Source organism: Myotis brandtii, unplaced genomic scaffold (genome assembly GCF_000412655.1).
Source record: "Myotis brandtii unplaced genomic scaffold, ASM41265v1 scaffold249, whole genome shotgun sequence".
NCBI lineage: Eukaryota > Metazoa > Chordata > Mammalia > Chiroptera > Vespertilionidae > Myotis > Myotis brandtii.
The window spans coordinates 271980-291745 of NW_005359430.1; positions in this window are offsets into that span (position 1 = coordinate 271980).

A 19766-nucleotide genomic window follows, 5' to 3' on the forward strand; every position below is an offset into this window, starting at 1 on the left:
CGGGGCGGGGTGGGTGTCCCCCCCCCCCCCGAGTGCACAAATTTTTGTGCACCGGGCCTCTAGTATATAGATAACACAGAGGGTGTATAGAAACAGTCATAGCAGTTATTACCAAATATCAGTCAAGAACATTTCTAGAAACTGAAGTTATAGTAATTAATAAAACAGAAGAAATCTCTTTTCATGATCTCTAGGCATATAACCCACTGGAAAGCCAATTCTGAAAAGTAATCACAACAGAACAGCCTACAAAACATAAATCATAGAAAGTTATTCATGATTTCAGAAAAGCACTTGTTACTTTTAATTTTCAGGTCTGTCACATCTAGGCTTTGGATACAGAACTAGAAAACCTCAGTCCAGATATGAATATTAGGGCATTATTTCAGACTTTCATGAAATCAGCTGAAGGAAAATAGAATAGATACTAAGCAGACAATTTAAAGGAGCTGATTGGGGAAGCTCCACAAAGGTTGAGGGTTTGGGTGGTGTTTTTTAATTTATTTTTATTTATTTATTGTCTAAAGTTTTACATATGTATCCTTTTCCCTGATTGATACCACCCACCACAGCCATTCCCACCCTGGGCAAGCCCCCACCTCCCCGCCCCAGTGTCTGTGTCCATTGGTTATGCTAATATGCATGCATACAAGTCTTTTGATTGCTCTCTAACCCCCTTCCCCCTCCTGCCATTTGTTTCTGGATCTATTCTTGTTCATCAAATTATGTTGATCATTATATCCCACATATGAGTGAGATCATGTGATATTTAACTTTCCCCGACTAGCTTATTTCGCTTAGCATAATGCTCTCCAGTTCCATCTATGGGTGGTGTTGTTTTGGTCTTGTTTTCTTCATTACTTTTTCCCTGGCATCAGAAAATATGTATGACACAAGACAGAAATGAAATAAAGATCTGCTGAGTACATGTATAAACTATTGTTAAGCCTTTGAAAAGTAATGATAAATGCATTATAATAAAATCAGCAATAGGGACACTTAAGCATACTGGCTGTGTGATCAATTTCTTCATCTGTCCATGAAGAGAAATTGACACATTTCAAAAAAGGAAGATTAAACAAGATAATCTATATAAAATACTTAGTCCAGTAATGATTTATAATAAGCACAATATTGGTAGCTTTTGATAGTATCATTAATGTTAAACTGTGGACAAAGAATTAAGAGTTTGTGAATACTTGTCCTCCCTCTACCAATAATTTACTCAACCACTGAGAAAATTCATTGAGGGCTTCAATTGCTTTTCCCTTTCAATAAATCACATTAACCAGACTAACTTATTTAAAAGTTAGGATAAATTTTTAACAATAAATCAAACCAAATTTTCAAATAATTTAGAAAAAGAAAAAACTCTAATCCAATGTTGTTTATATTCTTAATAATTGGATCAGCCAAAAGAACCTCAGAGGGTAAAGGAACATTTTTTGCCCTTTAATCTGTCTATAACTTGATCCTTAAACAACATGGGGATTAGGGGCACTGACACCCCCCACCCAGCCAAAATTTCATACGTAACATTGACTCCCTCAAAACTTGACTATTAATAGCCCACTGTTGACTGGAAGCCTTTCTAGTAACATAAGCAGTCAATTAACACATTGGTATGCTATATAGACTATATCCTGTATTCTTACAATAAAGTCAGCTAGAGAGAAAAATCATAAGGAACAGAAAATACATTTTCAAAATTTATTTTAAAAAATCTATGCATAACTGAACCTGTGCAATTCAAACCCCTCTTGTTCAAGGGACAACTGTGTGACTGCATCTGTAGGTGTGTGTATATGAATGACTATGTGAAGGAAATATGAATACATAAAATATTTATTACATAATATATATTTGTGTTAATTAAAGTATAAATAAATAAATTTGTGTTAAAATATAAATAAATAAAATAAATTTGATACTTCAGGGATATGCACAGTTTATCCTGCAGTTTTCCAAATCCCTGGGCTATTACTGCATATCCTAAAATTACTAATGGACCATTTTGAGATTTATGACTTCAAAGCAAATAGACACCAAACAATGGACATTTGTAAGTTTGTGTTTTGAGATCTTACCTCTTTTATTGGCTTCCTGTTTCAAGGTTTCATAATTACAAAAGTTGATTGACTATCAGAATTACCCAATCAACTTTAAAATACAGGTTTTCAGGACATGGTCCAGAAGTACCAAATTCAAATTGCTTCCAGAGAAATGGATTTCTCCATCACTAGTGTGAGTGGGGTTCTTATGATAGAATATGAATTTTCTAAGACTCTTATAAAAGAGTGAATTTTTTTTAATCTTTATTGTTCAGATTATTACAGATGTTCCTCTTTTTTTCCCCCATAGCTCCCCTCCACCCGGTTCCCACCCCACTCCAGGCCTTCCACCACCACCCCCCCCATTGACCTCGTCCATAGGTGTAAGCTTTGTCCAATCTCTTCCTGCACCCCCCACACCCCCTTCCCCCTGAGAATTGTCAATCTGCTCCCTTTCCATGCCCTTGATTCTATTACATTCACCAGTCTGTTCTGTTCATCAGGTTTTTTATTCATTTGATATTTAGGTTCACTTGTTGATAGATATGTATTTGTTGTTCATAATTTTTATCTTTACCTTTTTCTTCTTCTTCCTCTTCTTAGAGAATACCCTTCAGCATTTCATATAATACTGATTTGGTGGTGATGAACTCCTTTAGCTTTTTCTTGTCTGTGAAGCTCTTCATCTGACCTTCCATTCTAAATGATAGCTTTGCTGGGTAGAGTAATCTGGTTGTAGGTTCTTGCTATTCATCACTTTGTATATTTCTTGCCCCTCCCTTCTGGCTTGCATAGTTTCTGTTGAGAAATCAGCTGATAGGCGTATGGGTACTCCCTTGTAGGTAACTAACTATTTTTCTCTTGCTGCTTTTAAGATTCTCTCTTTGTCTTTTGCCCTTGGCATTTTAATTATGATGTGTCTTGGTGTGGTCCTTTTTGGATTCCTCTTGTTTGGGGTTCTCTGCGCTTCCTAGACTTGTAAGTCTATTTCTTTCACCATGTAGGGGAAGTTTTCTTTCATTATTTCTTCAAATATGTTTTCGATATCTTGCTCTCTCTCTTCTTCTGGCACCCCCATAATTCAGATGTTGGTACGCTTGAAGTTGTCCCAGAGGCTCCTTACACTATCTTCATATTTTTGGATTCTTTTTTCTTTTTGCTTTTCCTGTTGGGTGTTTTTTGCTTTTTTGTATTTCAAATCTTTGACTTGATTCTTGGCATCCTCTAGTCTGCTGTTGGATCTCTGTATATTATTCTTTATTTCAGTCAGTGTATGATTAATTTCTGATTGGTCCTTTTTCATATCCTTGAGGGTCTCACTAAATTTCTGAGGTTTCTAGAAGATTCTTGAGAAACTTTATAACCGTGGTTTTGAACTCTATATCCAGTATTTTGTTTTCATCCATTTCTTTAATTTGTGATTTGTTTCTTTGTCTCTGCATTTGGGCTGCTTCCCTGTGTTTGTTTCTATGTACTGGGTTGCTGCTAAGTCTCCTTGAGTAGATAGTGTGGCCTTGTGTGGTAGATGTCCTATAGGGCCTAGTGGCTTAGCTTCCCCAGTCACCTGAGATGGATGCTCTTGGTGCACCCCTTTGTGGGCTGTGTGCACGGTCTTGTTGTAGTTAATCCTTGATTGCTGTTGGTATCACTGGGAGGAATTGACCTCCAGGTCAATTGGCTGTGATGACCAGCTGTGTCTACACTGGAAGATCTGTTTCACAGGAAACACACTTATGGGGCAGGACTTGATTCAGTGGGGCATTGATTCTCACTGAGTCTGCCCCTTGAGTGTGTCTCTTAAGCATGTGAAGAGTTGTAATCCGGTTTGGACTCACTCTGACCACTGGGTATACTGGCTCTTGGATCTCCAATGAGGTGCAAGGTCAGCCACTGTCTGGGGCCGCCCAGGAGGAGCTACAGAGACATCTGCAGATTCCTCCTCTTTGATGGGGTTTGGAAGTGCCCAGATGAGGCCCAGCTGTGAAGCAAGGCAGGCTTCTTATGGAAGCTCTGGGGCTCTCTGACCCAGCTGCAGTTTGACAGGTTTTAGGTGGATAAAGGACAAGCCATTCATATGCAAAAGCCGATGCACAGCTTAGGTGGGGTTGTAAATTGGGTGGGGCAGGGTCTCTGGGAATCACCAGGCAGAGCAAACAGCAATGGCTTCCAGTCAGCCCTGCACCAGAGAGGTTCCTGGGTCTCCGCTTCCAGCGCCCCCCATGCAGGAACAATGATCGCTGTGAGCACCTCTGCAAGAAAGCCGCCCTCGCGTTCCAGCCTGATGCCAGACCGTCCAGTTTCTCCCCGTATGTGTCTGCGTCCCCCAGAGTCTTGCTCAGAACTGGAGTTCAGAGCAAGCGGGAACTTGTATTTCCCTCCCGATTAAAAGAGCAGCACATCCAGGTGCCAGCACTTTCCGCACCTCTGCACCTCTTACCAGTCTCAATGTGCCTTCTTCACCTCTCTAGTTGTGGAACTTCCACTCAGCCAGCTTTCCCACGGTTCTGGGTTGTCGTCGTTCTGCCTTTTAATTGTAATTTTAATGTAGTTGTGAGAGGCAGCAAGTAGAGGTGTTTACCTATGCCGCCATCTTTGTTCTCCTCTGAATGGTTTTTATTTGTGTGGAATTATATTTCTCAGGTTGCAAAGTCCCATTGTCCTTAAACCAATCCTGGAAAATATGTAGGTGGGGCTCCAGTAGAGCCAAAGTAGGGCCATGGTGGAGCTCAGTCCAATGTACCATAAATAAAGTTCACTAGTCCATTGTGTGGGTCCCACATGGCCATGAGACACATGGGTGAATGCAGAGGAGCATGCCCCCGCAACAGGAGTCCCAGGAGTGGAGGCAAGCAGGAGAGGCAAGAGAGAGAACTCCCTTTGTTCAGGAATTTAAATATTCAATCTTCCCAAGTTTGCAACGGCCATGCCTATTCTGGCCACTGACTTGTTCCCAGGCATGACTGGCAGATAAGCACCTTCTCGTGTCACCCTTACTGGGCATGCATCTATATTCATTCCTTTCCAGTTAAATAATAACCCATTTTATTATAATGTTATCAAAATGTCTAGGAGTTGGCTTGCTAATCTTTATTGCAATAAACTCAGGTTCTCCTGATAACCAGCTATTCAGTATTGCTTTCTGTGGAGTCTTCCTAAATTCGCTTCAGTTCTATATTCCTTTGCATGAGCAGCTTTCTATTAATTTCACTTTTGCATTTGCAGATTTCAGTTACTAATTGCATTTTACTGCTTGATTTCAGTTTCTTTAATAGAATCACTTTTTTTAGAGAGAGAGAAAAAGTGTTTCTATTTTGATCTCAGATGTAAAAATAAGAATTAGAAAATATCCTTGACTGAAGATATATTCATTTAAGAAATTTAAGTTTATAGAAAAAGCCTTTTAACTTTAAGCATTAGCCCATATTAGTGTTTTAATACAATTTGCAATCACTAGACATCTTATCACTAATCTAATAAGGATTGAAATATTTTTAAAGGAAAGTAGAAAAATAATGATAAAATAAATTCAATTATAGATGAACCTTAATTTATAAGATAAATGTGTTTCTTAAAGATTGTCTGTTGAGGTAATTTCTATTAATCAATTACATTTTCTCATTGACATGGGCTGATCATTGCAAAAGCATGATTCTCTCTAGCATCAAGAGGATATAGTCTTGATGGTAAAAGAGAAAACAAGCATAACTTGGATGTAAAGTTATTTTTAAAATCATATATTTAAAGGTATATTACAGATGTTGGTACAATAATAATACTTAAGCATGTCAAGAAATAGTGTACCTCAATTCCATGCATTTAAGACTTTAGACTTACGTAAAGGATATTAAATCTATAGGGAGAAACAGACTCCATAAAGCAAATTGTTGCTTCTTTCCTGTTGGGTTAATGTAGTATCTCTGTATCTCTAGAAATGATGGCCTTCTTAAATATTCTAAACTTAAAACAAATTTTAATTGGCACTGATGTCTCAATTATTTTTTGTACTAAGAAATGTAAGACTATGAAAATTAAGGAGATGTAGTAGGAAAAGTGTTTCTAAAAGCTGGTTTTTAAAAATGCATTTCCAGTAACCTAGAACATATTGTAATATCAGTTACCCAGATTTAGTATTTTGATAAGTATTAGTTTCTCAATGGTTACTTTCCTTTCAGTGAGGTCTGCCCAAATAATTCAAGATTTGGGTTGTGTGAAATCTCATTTTCTTTAGTTTTGAGCCTGAATTTTACAGTGCATAAACATTTGGTCTCACAGACTCTAAACTTTTAATGCATTAAAGTTATTTAATGGCTGCTAAAATCACCTTGCATCTGATTCCACATTTTTCACACAGACACCTAATGGATTGCTTTTTCATTTGACATTCCTCTCTCCCAAGCAACTTAGGTAATTTGTTCACTGGAAGAGTTTGTAAAACTCTGTTTAAGCTCTGTTTAAGCATAGCAGACAGTAGGATCCAGTCCTTCCCCAGCTAGAGCTGTGCATGAACAGGGAGCTGAGGAGACACAAGGTGAACTGCATGAGTGTGTGATGCCAGTGGGGCTGCAACCCTGAGATACAGATCACAGCAGTTTTCACACTTCCTAAGATGTGAAATCCTTGAGAACCATGATATTGGGTTAAAAGTCCTCATTATCAGTCTCCTACATCTCTATTTAAATTGTGAAGTTGCCTGTTCAATTAAAATGTGAGGTGCTGTAACAGAAAAAACATACAACTGGTTTTATGAAGGGAGTGAACAGGGACAGCTGGAGACTGAGGGTGGTCAAAGACCACCTAAGTTTACCCTATTGTCACAGAGAAGCAAAGAAGTTGTAGGCTGATGGGCCACTGGAGGGAGAGAGAGAGAGAGACCAAGTCCTAAATGAATGAGCATAGCCTCATTCAATATATTCATTTCTGCTTTCTTAGACATTTGCTGAATAATGAATCTTTTATTCTATTATCTTTTCTATATTAAATTTGTCATGTTTATATTATCAAAATCATAGTTTATAGTCATAAATATATAATGATTCTAATGAACCTATTGTTAAAGATACTTTACTTTCTAAATTGTATCCTTTCTGCATATTAAGTTCAGCCTTTAAAAAGTACCTTAAGAAAGAAAGTATTCATTTTATAAAAGAAGGAAATATGTTTCTAGCCAGTATATCAGGAGAAATCTTATAATTTCTCTCCCATGTAACTCATCACAAAAGCTCTAAGGAAATAGTGTTTAAAATCACTTAACCAAAAAGGCCAAAAATCAATTTAATAAGAGTTAGCTAATGTTTTACTAAAGTGAACTCTCTTTTCTTTAAACATGATTAATATCATTTAGAATTTGTTATTAGTGGTGTCACTTCTAAAAAGTGTGACCAATTTGCAATGAAAGAACTTTTGTGTACACATACAGGATTTATGGTTAGCACAGAAATTTAACATGATATTAGTTATTACATCTTTTCCTTGCTTTTTATATTTTAAGAGAGCACTCCATTTTTACTCTGTCTCCTTGGAATGTCTCATTAAAGGTCACTGAAGGGTAAAAAATACTTAACTTATAAGTAGCCATGATTAAAAAAAAACTCTATGCCCTGTCTGGTTTGGCTCAGTGGATAGAGCGTCGGCCTGCAGACTGAAAGGTCCCAGGTTCGATTTTGGTCAAGGGCATGTACCTTGGTTGCAGGCACATCCCCAGTGGGAGGTGTGTAGGAAGCAGCTGATCGATGTTTCTAACTCTCTATCCCTCTCTCTTCCTCTCTGTAAAAAATCAATAAAATATATTTAAAAAAGAACTCTATGTAAATTATATTCTAGGATGACATTTAAGAATGTTAATAGTGGGTAAAAATCATAAAAATCAATGAATTTTAGAGTTAGAAGGGGCTAAACAATATAGACCAGTAATTTTCAAACCATTTTTAACAGTTTGTTTCTTATAAGAACCTCAAGATATACAAATGTTTAACATGTACCTGCTATGACTGAGGAGACCTGGTATGTAAGCAGGGCCTACTGGGTTTCTCCATCATCATAGTCCCCACCCCCAGCCCAAACACACAATTGAAAACCAGACCTGTTAACTTACATGATCTCTTACTTTAGCATAGTAGCATATTCATACATTTGAAATGTAACTTGATCCATATCTGGTGTTAATACTATTATTTATTTATGCACTTATTTATTTATTTATTTTGCTTCTCACTATCCACATGCTAATATGTTCTTTTCACCTACAGAGTTGCACTTTATATTAATTTGCTTTGCCAGATCATGGTGCTATTGTGAATAAGATCCACAGATAAAACTATGTCTGTTCTTAAAAAAAAGAGAGAGAGAGAGAGAGAGAAAATGTTTTACTGTTGGTTGTGGCTAAAACTCTTTCTTTTTTAAAAAAAAATTTTTTTTATTGATTTCAGAGAGGAAGGGAGAGGTAGAAAGAGATAGAAACACCAATGATGAGAGAGAATCACTGATGGGCTGCCTCCTGCACACCACCCACTGGGGACTGAGCCCACAACCCAGACATGTGCCCTTGACCGGAATCAAAAGTGGGATGCTTTAGTCTGCAGGCCAACACTCTATCCACTGAGCCAAACCTGCTAGGGCACACTTTCTTTATGTTTATATGCATAGAAGATTCCCAGCCACCAAAAACTGTATCATGTTTATGTTTGCAAGTCCAATTCCTGGGAATAACAAATAATGTTAATACCAATAGTTACGGAACTGAGATAGTTCCTTCATATACATTAGATTGAATCATTTGAAATAGGCAGTATTTAAAGTTTCTAATCTGCAGAAACATGTTCCTGTGACAACCTAATACCACTTAATAATAGCTTGATAATGCAATCAGTATCTCCTTTCTCTCTCGGTAAGGAAAATGGGTTTATAGAGAAGAGTTTGTCCAAGGCCAAACTGCTGGGATTATTAAAGTGGGGATTTGGCTAAACACATCTGTCTAAGTCTCATGACTTTTCTCTTGCACTGAGCTGCCCTATATATTCAGATCATTTGATTGTATAGGGAGCAAGTTTATTAGAAGTAGAACATAATTCCAGGAATGCATGAGAATAGGAAACATTAATCTCAGAATATATTTGTGTATGAACTAAGCTAATTTTCATATGTTAAAAATAAATTACTAAAATTGTGATCAGATATCAGTGGTATAAATTGTCTGAGACTTTTTAGGCTACCTCTTAAGCCATTATCAGCTGTCAATCTTGCTTATACATACAATAATCTTACTCCATGTTATCAAACCAGGAGATCTTTACTTTGTCTAGAATTTTGAACTAAAATAAAAACATATCAGGCTAAACACAATGAAAGAGGGCAATTAAAATGTGAGAATGTTTCCTTGGAAATTGTATCTAATTTCAGAAACTGTTAGGTGGAAAAATATCAGACTTTGTATCAATGTCCAATTATCTTTTAAATTAAAAGAAAAAGAGTTTTGCCGAAACCGGTTTGGCTCAGTGGATAGACCGTCGGCCTGCAGACTGAAAGGTCCCAGGTTCAATTCCGGTCAAGGGCATGTACCTGGGTTGCGGGCACATCCCCAGTGGGAGATGTGCAGGAGGCAGCTGATCGATGTTTCTCTCTCATCAATGTTTCTAGCTCTCTATCTCTCTCCCTTCCTCTCTGTGGAAAATCAATAAAATATATTAAAAAAATGAAATAAAAGAAAATAAAAGAAAAAGAGTTTAAAACAAAATAAACACAACAGAAAACTTTCTACTATAAAATGAAGATAAAATAAATAGATGGGGGACATAATACTGACTTATGAAGAGATTATTTGACCCCATCAGTGATAACATCAAATGGCTCTCAGGACCCAAGAAATTTTTAAATATTCATTCCATGGTATTAGTTCAATGAAAGTATACAATAGCTGTTTAAGCTGAAACAAAATGAGAAAAATTTAACTTTTTATTACATTTGGTTCTATCCTTAGAAAAAAGACTTTTAGGCATCATATGTAAATCATTTTTACATTTTTTTAAAGGCAACATAAAAAATGAGATACCAGAAAGAAACGTAAATCCGTGAAGATTCTCATAGCACTTATTATACATTTTGCATGCTTTTATTTATTTAATTAATTTTGTGTGGATATGTATCTGAGATGCAGACAGATTTGGATTTAAACCACAACTCTACCACTTCTAAATGGTAGATTTGGTGATAGAGATTAATGTTAATGGCGAAGTGGTATAGAGAATGCAAAGGACCTTCATCAAGTTCATGTATGTAAAATGTTTAGCACAGCAACCATAAAGCACAATCATTAATTCTGGTCATTATGCTTTTCAAAATATTGTTAGAATTCTTAAAAAGGACTTTGCTATTTTTAAACAGTAAAAAGAGGAATAATTATAAATAAATGAAAATTAAATAGGTTTTTAAAAATAAAATTTAGATGTTTACCTCACTCCAAATTCACAGAAAACACATCTTGATTTTTCTAGCTACATGTAAAAATAAAACCAGAAAAAAATGCAGTACACCTGAGAACTGAATAATGTAACCAATATCTGGATGGAGAAAGTTTTCTATATTTAAAAGCAGTTAAATACACAGTCCTATTCATGGCTTGTGAGAGTGTAAATGTTTTCTGTTTTCTCAGAAATATTTTTGCAGTGCATACTAAAATCCTTAAAAATATCCCTGCCCTTTGAGTCAGTAAAGCAGTCCATTTAAGCAATCACTTAAATTCTAATGAAGAAATAACAAATGTGGACAAGGTTTATAGAAAAAATGTGATTAAGTTAGTGTTGTTCCTAAAAGGAGACAAAGAATAATCCTGAAAATAGCCTAAATAGCCTAACTGTCCAATAATAAAGTAATATTAAATAAAAGTGGTATTCCATACTATACAATATCACAAGCCATAGAAAATAGTGTTTATAAGTTTAATGACATAGGAAAGTTTTATTTTTCAACATTAAATGGAAGAAAAGCAGCTTATAGAATCATAAATATTAAGCTTTCAACTATAAAGAATATGCAGAGAACAATGCAAATACATGAAAATATTAAATGTTTTTTTTCCTTGAATGATGAGATTATGAATTGTATAAATGTTTTTCTTTATACTTCTCAGTATTTAAATGTTTTCTATAATTAACAGCTACTTACCAAAGATAACTTTTAAATTAATATTTTTAATTGTGGTAAAGTACACCATAAAATAAAATTAAATCATTGTAGCTTAACATAAAATTTACCACTTTAAGCATTTTAAAGGATATACTCCAGTGTATTTAGTACATTCACAATGTTGTGCAACAATCATCACCATTCATCTCCAGAACTTTTTTGTATCCAAATAGAAACTCTGCACCCATTCTCTCCTCCCTTCTGCCCCTGGCAACCACCAACAGAAAACTTTCTACTATAAAAGGAAGATAAAATAAATAGATGGGGGACATAATACTGATTTATGAAGAGATTATTTGACCCCATCAGCAATAACATCAAATGGCTCTCAGGACCCAATAAATGTTTAAATAATCATTCCATGGTATTAGTTCAATAAAAGTATACAATAGCTGTTTAAGCTGAAACAAAATGAGAAAAAAATAACATTTTATTACATTCTACATACTGTCTTTATGAATTTGCTACTGTAGGAACCTGATAGAGGGGAATAATACCGTGTTTGTCCTTTTATGACTATCTGGAGAATTAATATTTTTGTAAATCCTTTTTTGTTTTGTTTTATTTTCCTCTCCAGGAATGTAATAGAAGTAAACCAAATGGTGGATAAGGAAATAAAATCATAAAAGGTTAAATAGGCTCTAAAAGATTTAGAAAAAATAGTAATATACAATAATTTTAATAACCATTTGTATGTCAAAGGTTTTAGTATTTGTAGAGTTCAAGGAATTCAGACACTGTTGAAAGGATACAGCCTCTTATAGTGACAAGCATGAAAAGGAACCTAATTACCCTCTTATCAACAAAGAATGATTTTAAAACACTTCTTTCAAACATAAAACTAGACAGAAACAAAAATAATCTGCCTTGCCCTGACTGGTTTGGCTCAGCGGATAGAGCGTCAGCCTGCGGACTGAAAGGTCCCAGGTTCGATTCCGGTCAAGGGCGTGTACCTTGGTTGCGGGCACATCCCCAGTAGGGGGTGTGCAGCTGATTGATGTTTCTCTCTCATTGATGTTTCTGACTCTCTATCTCTCTCTCTTCCTCTCTGTAAGAAATCAATAAAATATATTTACAAAAAAAATCTGCCTATATTAGTGAAACTCTCATGACAAAAAATGCCTTCTCATTTTAATGAGTCTCTTCTTCTAAGATATCTACAGCCAAAACCATTTTTAGAAACATTCTGATTATACTTAGATTACAAAATATATATGAAATAATTCAATACAAGAATCATATCTATGTTTGAAATTAAGAGTTTCTATAGTATGTTTTATAGTTAGCCACTTAATTCGGCTGCTTGAAGCACAAAATGTGATATTTAATATGATATTCTCTTCAACTCTAATAATTCAAATTCTCTGTCATGTACACTTATTACAAATACTAGAGGCCCAATGCACGAACTTCGTGCAAGAGTAGACCTTCCTTCCCTTAGCTGCTGGCACTGGCTTCCCTCTGGTACCTGGGACCCAGGCTTCCCTTGGGCCGCCCGCAGGTGCCAGGGACCTGGGCTGGCTTCCCTCCAGCCCCAGCTTCATCAGGAAGGACATCCAGAATGACGTCTGGAAGGACATCCAGTCTAATTAGCATATTACCCTTTTATTATTATAGATAATATTAATAAAACGTCAGTTTTACATAGAGGGAACATGCAGCTGACATGGATTCATGTGGTTGTCATAAGTTCTCAACATTGACCCCAAAGTACTGCTTTATAGTTTGGCTTAGGTAGTGTGCCTCTACCCAGTTAAACTTTTGACTTTAAGGTAGGCAGAAAATTGTGTCAACACTTCAGCATAGATTGAATTATTATCTCAGAAATCCTTAAGAGGGGATCAGATGAAAGAAGACACAAGAAGGGTAAGTTTGAGTCTCAGGGACATCAGTTGGAAAAACCTTAAGCCCTCTATGTTTATTGTTTTGAATATTAGTTTCAATGCAGAAACTGGTCTAGCATTGAGTGAAATAACAATGCAAAGTGATGCAATGAAACAGGTACCTTGATGGAGAGGGACAAGGACCAGCAAAATAGAAAGAGATAAAGAAATTGTTAGTGCATCCATTTACAGAAATGTATATAGTACTATGACTCACTGTATAGAGAAAATGGTATACTTAGAGTAAAAGTTCAAGTTGGATTTGTAGACTCTAACTATACTAAGGGATGGGAATGAAACTGAAATATGGGTGTTTGAGTCTGAGTTTGTTGTCTCGTGAAATTGAAGAATGAAGTAGCGGACAAAAATAGTGGAGCCAAAGTTTACTAAGAGCATCCATGCGAATGAAAGTAAATCCATGTGTAGAGTCCCACCTGGCCATAAGCCACGTGGGCCCAGGGATGTGCTCCCCTGCCACAGGGTGAGGAACCCATTGCGTGCCAGGAAGAAGGGGGAGTGAGAGGAAGTGTGTACTTTTTAACTTAGGGGGTGGAGAGAGCCTTGCTAGCTCCTATTTGGTTTTTTCAAAGAATCCTGCCTTAATAACATTCTTGGGATTGGTTATATACACCTCACTGCCTTGTGATTGGTTATCTGTAAGCTGCCTGTCTTAGCAACATTCATACATTTTATCTTTATTTTTTTAATATATTTTTATTGATTTCAGAGAGGAAGGGAGAGGGTGAGATGAAAACATCAATGATGAGAGAGAATCATTGATGGGCTGCCTCCTGAACACTCCCTACTGGGGATTGAGCCCGCAACCCTGACATGTGCCCTGGCTGGAATCGAATCCGGGACCCTTTATTCTGCAGGCTGACTCTCTATCCACTGACCCAAACCAGCTAGGGCAACATTCAGACATTTTAAAGCTCACGCCTCTTGGGGGCGCCCTTCCTTCCTCACCCAGTTGGGGTGTCTTAGTAACTCGACCTAGCTAGGTTCCTGGTTTTACTTCCTCCTTCCCACCCCTCCCCCTTCCCCCCCCCCTTTAATTCTGAACTCCTTACTTAGAGAAATAACTAACAGTTGTGGAAACTCTGTTCCTACCAGTTGTTATGAATTGCATTTTAAATAATAATGAAGCAAAAAAAGAAAAAGTAAGAAATTTGAAATTTACTTTTATAACATGAATCTTAGTGCCACCATTTTGGAACATTTTCATATAACTAACTATTGCTCAAAAAATTCACACCTTTCTTTTGGACTGGTGGCTTAATATAATGCTGGGAGAGGGGAAGACATGATTTGGAATCGATGAATACCTTAAAGTGAAGACATTGAAACATTAGTGAAGTGACCACTGATTTGACCTTTTCTTGTTTTGTTTTGTTGTTTTTCCTCTTGTACTTTTTTGAAAAGACAGGAGGTCTATCCTCTGGCAGTATATTAATTTAGTGTGCTTTCTTTAAAAGGCAGGAGACAGGGTGGCTAGCTGGTCTCTTGAGAATGTTAGACTGTCATGTTGAAAAGAAGTGGCCATAAACCTCTATCACAAAACAATTTACTCTAATGAAAAAAATTCTTTCAATTTTTGTTATTAGATGTATTAGGTCAATTAATGTCATCTTTATTCCAACTTTTAGTTATTATTTTGGGCTTGTCTTTACTAATGACTGCTTAAATCTGCCATCAGCTCATAAGACTGCTGCAAAATTGTTCTTTTTTATTTAAAGTTCTGTTATGATGTTGCACCTTAAAAACAAAATATAATCAAATGTGTCCAAAATAGCATCACTAATTAAATTTGTAAAAGTTTTCCAGTTCGCTTGGGGTAAAAAATTCAAATATAGATTTATTTCTAAGGTCAAAACTAAATTAATGTCCTGCAGGGACTTGGAAATTTAGTTAACATGATAACTAACAAAAGTTTCGGAAAGAATAGACAAATTGCTCCCAACTGAACATAAAAGGGGATGACATACGGTTAGACAAAAGATTCATGATTTAAGTGAATTTCTTTTGAAATGCAAACAGCCTCAAGAATCTTTACAGCTGTCTTAGAGGAAATCTCCTGGGTGGTATCATTTGTGCTGAGGGGTCTTAGAATGGGCTAGTGGTGTGCTAATGGCAAGCACTATGCTCTCAGAGTTTAGGGATTAGTACCTAGGAATCCCCAGAGCATTTACTGAAGATGCCCTCATATATCTCTGCATCCCTCCTTGAGAAGCATTTTCTTTGTTGTTGCTTTTAGCTTGATGTTTCACTAAGTTTTATTTTTTAAGAGGCACCTGATAAGTAAATAGCCTCAACAGTATCTACATGCAGACACAATCCTGCTAATAGCACCTCAGTGTTTCAATTTATTTATTTAAAAAATTGGCTTCATCATGATTGCCAGAACCACTGTCAACTCAACAGTGAAAATAAATATTTGTCGTAAAGAGATAACTCTAGCAACAGAAGTATATATGCTCATACTTAGATTTAAGTCTCTGTTCCTTGTTTTATCATGAGATGCTAATGAGTCTCCTTCAGTCATATTGATATATCACACAACTCTGTGGAATCCCTTAATATCCAGGGATAAATTCCAACCTTTATGATATCCAAATCTGTGTCATTATAAGCTGTGCTATATCAGAGATGCTAGAGTCCCATTTTATTTTATCCACTGAGCCAAACCAGTTAGGACTTAGTAGAATGTTTTGATATTAGAAGAAGTCGGGTACATTATTCACTTGTAATGGAACAGATGAACCAGCTACCAGGAATGACCACAACTTTTCAGTCTACACTTGGCCCTGAAGAAAATCAATAACACGTGCCAGTGAAAGACCAGCAAAATAAACACCACATCATATCACATCTTTCAAAGGAACTTTATTTCACAGAATCTCAAACATAAAGTAATGATTCTTTATCTGCAAACGGCTCAGGCCCAATTATTGATGCAAGAGCTAAAGTCCTTGGGCATGACAGAATGTCTGTTCTTAGAGGGACTAGTCTTTAGAAGTCACTCGTCCAGCTCTTTCATTTTACAGATGAAGGAACTAAAATCCAGAGAGGCAATGTGTGTTTAGGAGGCAGATGTTATTCCTGCGGTAGCCGGGCATATAACAGCACTCAATAAAAGTTTGTTGAGTGAATTGAACAAATGAATCACAGTGCTTGCCATTAGCACACCCCCAATCTTTATTCCAACCACTGAAGTTTTTTATGCCTAAGAGACCTCTCCAGAAATAGGTGCAGGTGTTTTGACAGACAATATATTCCAGTGTTTGTCTTTGGCACAAAAGCTACTGTTATAAAGCATCTTTTTAGGGAAGAGGCTAATGGACTTGTAACTAAGAGAATACAGTCCTACTGCTACTTAGCAAGCATTCAGATACAAAACTAAATCACATCAGCAGTGAAAAGTCATGGAGCTCAAACATCAATCCTAATTTAAAAGCATTCCTGGAGACAAGGCAAAATAGAATTCTATTCTCCGGTTGAGACAATACCATTTCAAGGAAAATTAATATAGAAGTCTGACAAACAATAATGTTAACAATCCCCTTATATGTCTTTCTGATGACAATAGTGATGACAGCATCTTATTACAAAAGGAAATCTCAGTCTGAGGGAACAAGTCCGAAGAATCTCCCTGAAGCTCCCAGTGCAGTTAGGCCAATTGTCAGGCTGATGGTCTGAACACTCAGAAAGTGACATCTCCAGTGGGACTGACACTGTGTATGCGAGAGAGAGGCCGATACTGAATTCCTGAATGAACTACTGCTTCCAAAGTTCAAACAAAAATGCACAGACATTACCAACTTGATATTCAAGAAGGCATATGGTGCAGCAAAATAAATTGGACAATAAGTGTAAAACGGAATTCTGAGTAGGAAATGGTACATGGCACTCATTAAGTTGCTTTTACTCTTAATATTGTATGATAGGAACTGTTAAAAAATTCTTTGCCACATTTATATCACAAGGTAATTTACTTAACTACAACAGTTAGTGCAGCCCTCCAGGAATTGAGCACCATGGAGGGTCAATCTCAGAATTCTGGTAAGGGTATTAGTCAAGTACTACTCTCTGACCCACTTAGCATATATTTAATTAAGTAGGGGTAGGAGGAGATAACAGCCAAATTGGCTCAAAAGTCATGGTGTGAACAAATGAGGCCACATCTCAGCTTTCTTACAAGACAAGAGTGAAATGGGTAGAAAGAAATCAGGAAGAATACTTGATAAGAGCTACAAAGAGAAATGAGAAGCCCAAAGCATATGGAACCCCCTGTTTTTCTCCAGCTTTTGTTTCAGTGAAACCGAACTGATCCAACTCTTCTGTACTCCCCCACTCCCTTGCTTCCTGTCCTCCCACCTCTGTTTTCCTTCTCTTCCCTTTCATTTCCTCATTCCTTTTCATGTCTGATTGAGGCAAAATAGACAAAACTGCGCCTGAAACCCTCTAGTTCATTAATTGCCAATGATTTTTTCTCAAGTTAAAATGTTCCACACACCCTCTCCACAGCCAGAAAACAATGATTAACATTTAAATTAGTGAACAGGGTTTTGTGGAAATAAAATGGATTCTGATGTCAATCGGGTCTCAGCACTCATTTATTTTTGTCCTCTTGTTGAAGCAACTTTACTTTTTAGAATCTCAATGTTTTGTTGTTCATAATAGATATTTCTTCTTCTCTAATCTGTTTGAAGTCCTCTAAAAGCTGTATTCCACTATCTGTGCATCTGAGGCTTCTCACTTTCTTCCAACTTTGGCTCCATGCTACTGTGGACGAAAGGGACCACATGCTAACCTGACAAGCTCAGGGGTGGCCCGCATGGCAATCTTGCATACTCCAAGACCTAAAGTAACCACAAAGGATGGTCCGATATTAAACTTTAACTAAAAACAGTTATGGTGGATAGTTACATCCTAGGCCGGTATCTTCACTGACAAGGTCAACCTTTACCTTAACTGAGCCTATCTGTCTTTTTGCATCTATAATAACATACCCTTTGAAATGTCTGGGTAACTTGTAACTTCCTTTTTTCTGGACCCCTTGGGGCACAACCTAATGTGCTGGGCGCCAGGACAGATACCACAAATTCCTTCATTATCATGTTAATTGTTCCTGAGCCCACCTAAGTATGTGTCCATCATTTTACCTTTTATCCAATCCCAGGGGTTTCCCCCCATCCCTCCGCTTTGCTTTCTTCCGCCTCTCTAATCTATCACCAGTGGATTTCATATAACCCACTTACGTCCCTTTCCTTTTATTGCAATGTATAAATACAGATGTACCCCGCCATTATCTCAATTCATTGAGGTTCTGCTTCTCGGCATATGTCTATAGTTTGGCTCAAATAAACTCAAAAATTCTTTACAGGTTCCACTGTTTTTTTACGTTAACACTACTATAGACAGGGCTGAATGTTTGTGAATGTGATCTGCCCTTTCAAAATGTTCTAACATCTGACTGCTATGTTTTCTTGCTTTGGTGAGCATAAGACAACATTTTTTAAAGACAGCATCCTTTCTTTCTTCTTTCCAGCGCCTCCCTTTCACACCAAGGTTTTGGTGCAACACAAAGCACTGAGTTCTGTGGGAAGTACGGCACCTCTGATTACCATAGCTACTTAAGAATGTGATTCAAGGCGCTGGTCTTGATTTCCTGTACGTTTCTTTGTATAAATGTAGCTTCTGATACATTTAAATCGTCATTACAGATGTTGCTTTAGATTGAAAGTAATATACTGATGGGATTATGCATTTTTTAACTTGATGTAAGAGGCCCAGCATTGTGTGTGTGAATGCATGCATGTGTTTGTGTGTGTGTGTGTTGCTACTTGTTAATGATTATGATTAGGGCTAATGTACATGTGAACAAGTTGTCAAGGTAGGTCAAATGTTCAGTAATTTGGGGAGCTTCTAAGTTTAGAGTGTATTTTGTTTTTTAGATTTTTAATTGAATGAAGAAATGTGGAAAATGGGCTTATTAATAACATAGAAATTGAAATTTGGCTAATTCTATTCTTTATGTTTAAAATAGGGAAGCTGGCCCTAACCGGTTTGGCTCAGTGGATAGAGCATCAGCCTGTGGACTGAATGGTCCCAGGTTCGATTCCCGTCAAGGGCATGTACCTTTATTGTGAGCACATCCCCAGTGGGAGGTGTGCAGGAGGCAGCTGATCAATGTTTTTCTCACATTGATGTTTCTAACTCTCTAGCCCTCTCCCTTCCTCTCTGTAAAAAATCAATAAAATATATTTAAAAAATAAATAAAATAAAATAAAATAGGAAAGCTGTTGTAAAGATGAGTGTTAAGCCTTCTTGATTTCTAAGGCTACATTAAATAAATCAACAGAGAAAACAACTTAAGACTTCTATTTACTGTCATCAGCAATTGTATAAACCTGGTTCTGTGATAACCCTTACTACATTTTTCAAGAGGCATTTTGTAAAAAACATCAAAAAACCCCATGTGTGAATATCTACACTAATAAAAGAGAAACATGCTAATTAGCGTACGACCGCTACCCTTTTCATTGGCTAATCAGTGAGTATATGCAAATTAACTGTCAGCCAAGAAGGGGGCCGGCAGCCAGGCAGCTGATGCGAACAGGGAGGCTTGCTTCCTTCAGTGACAGAGGACTCCAAC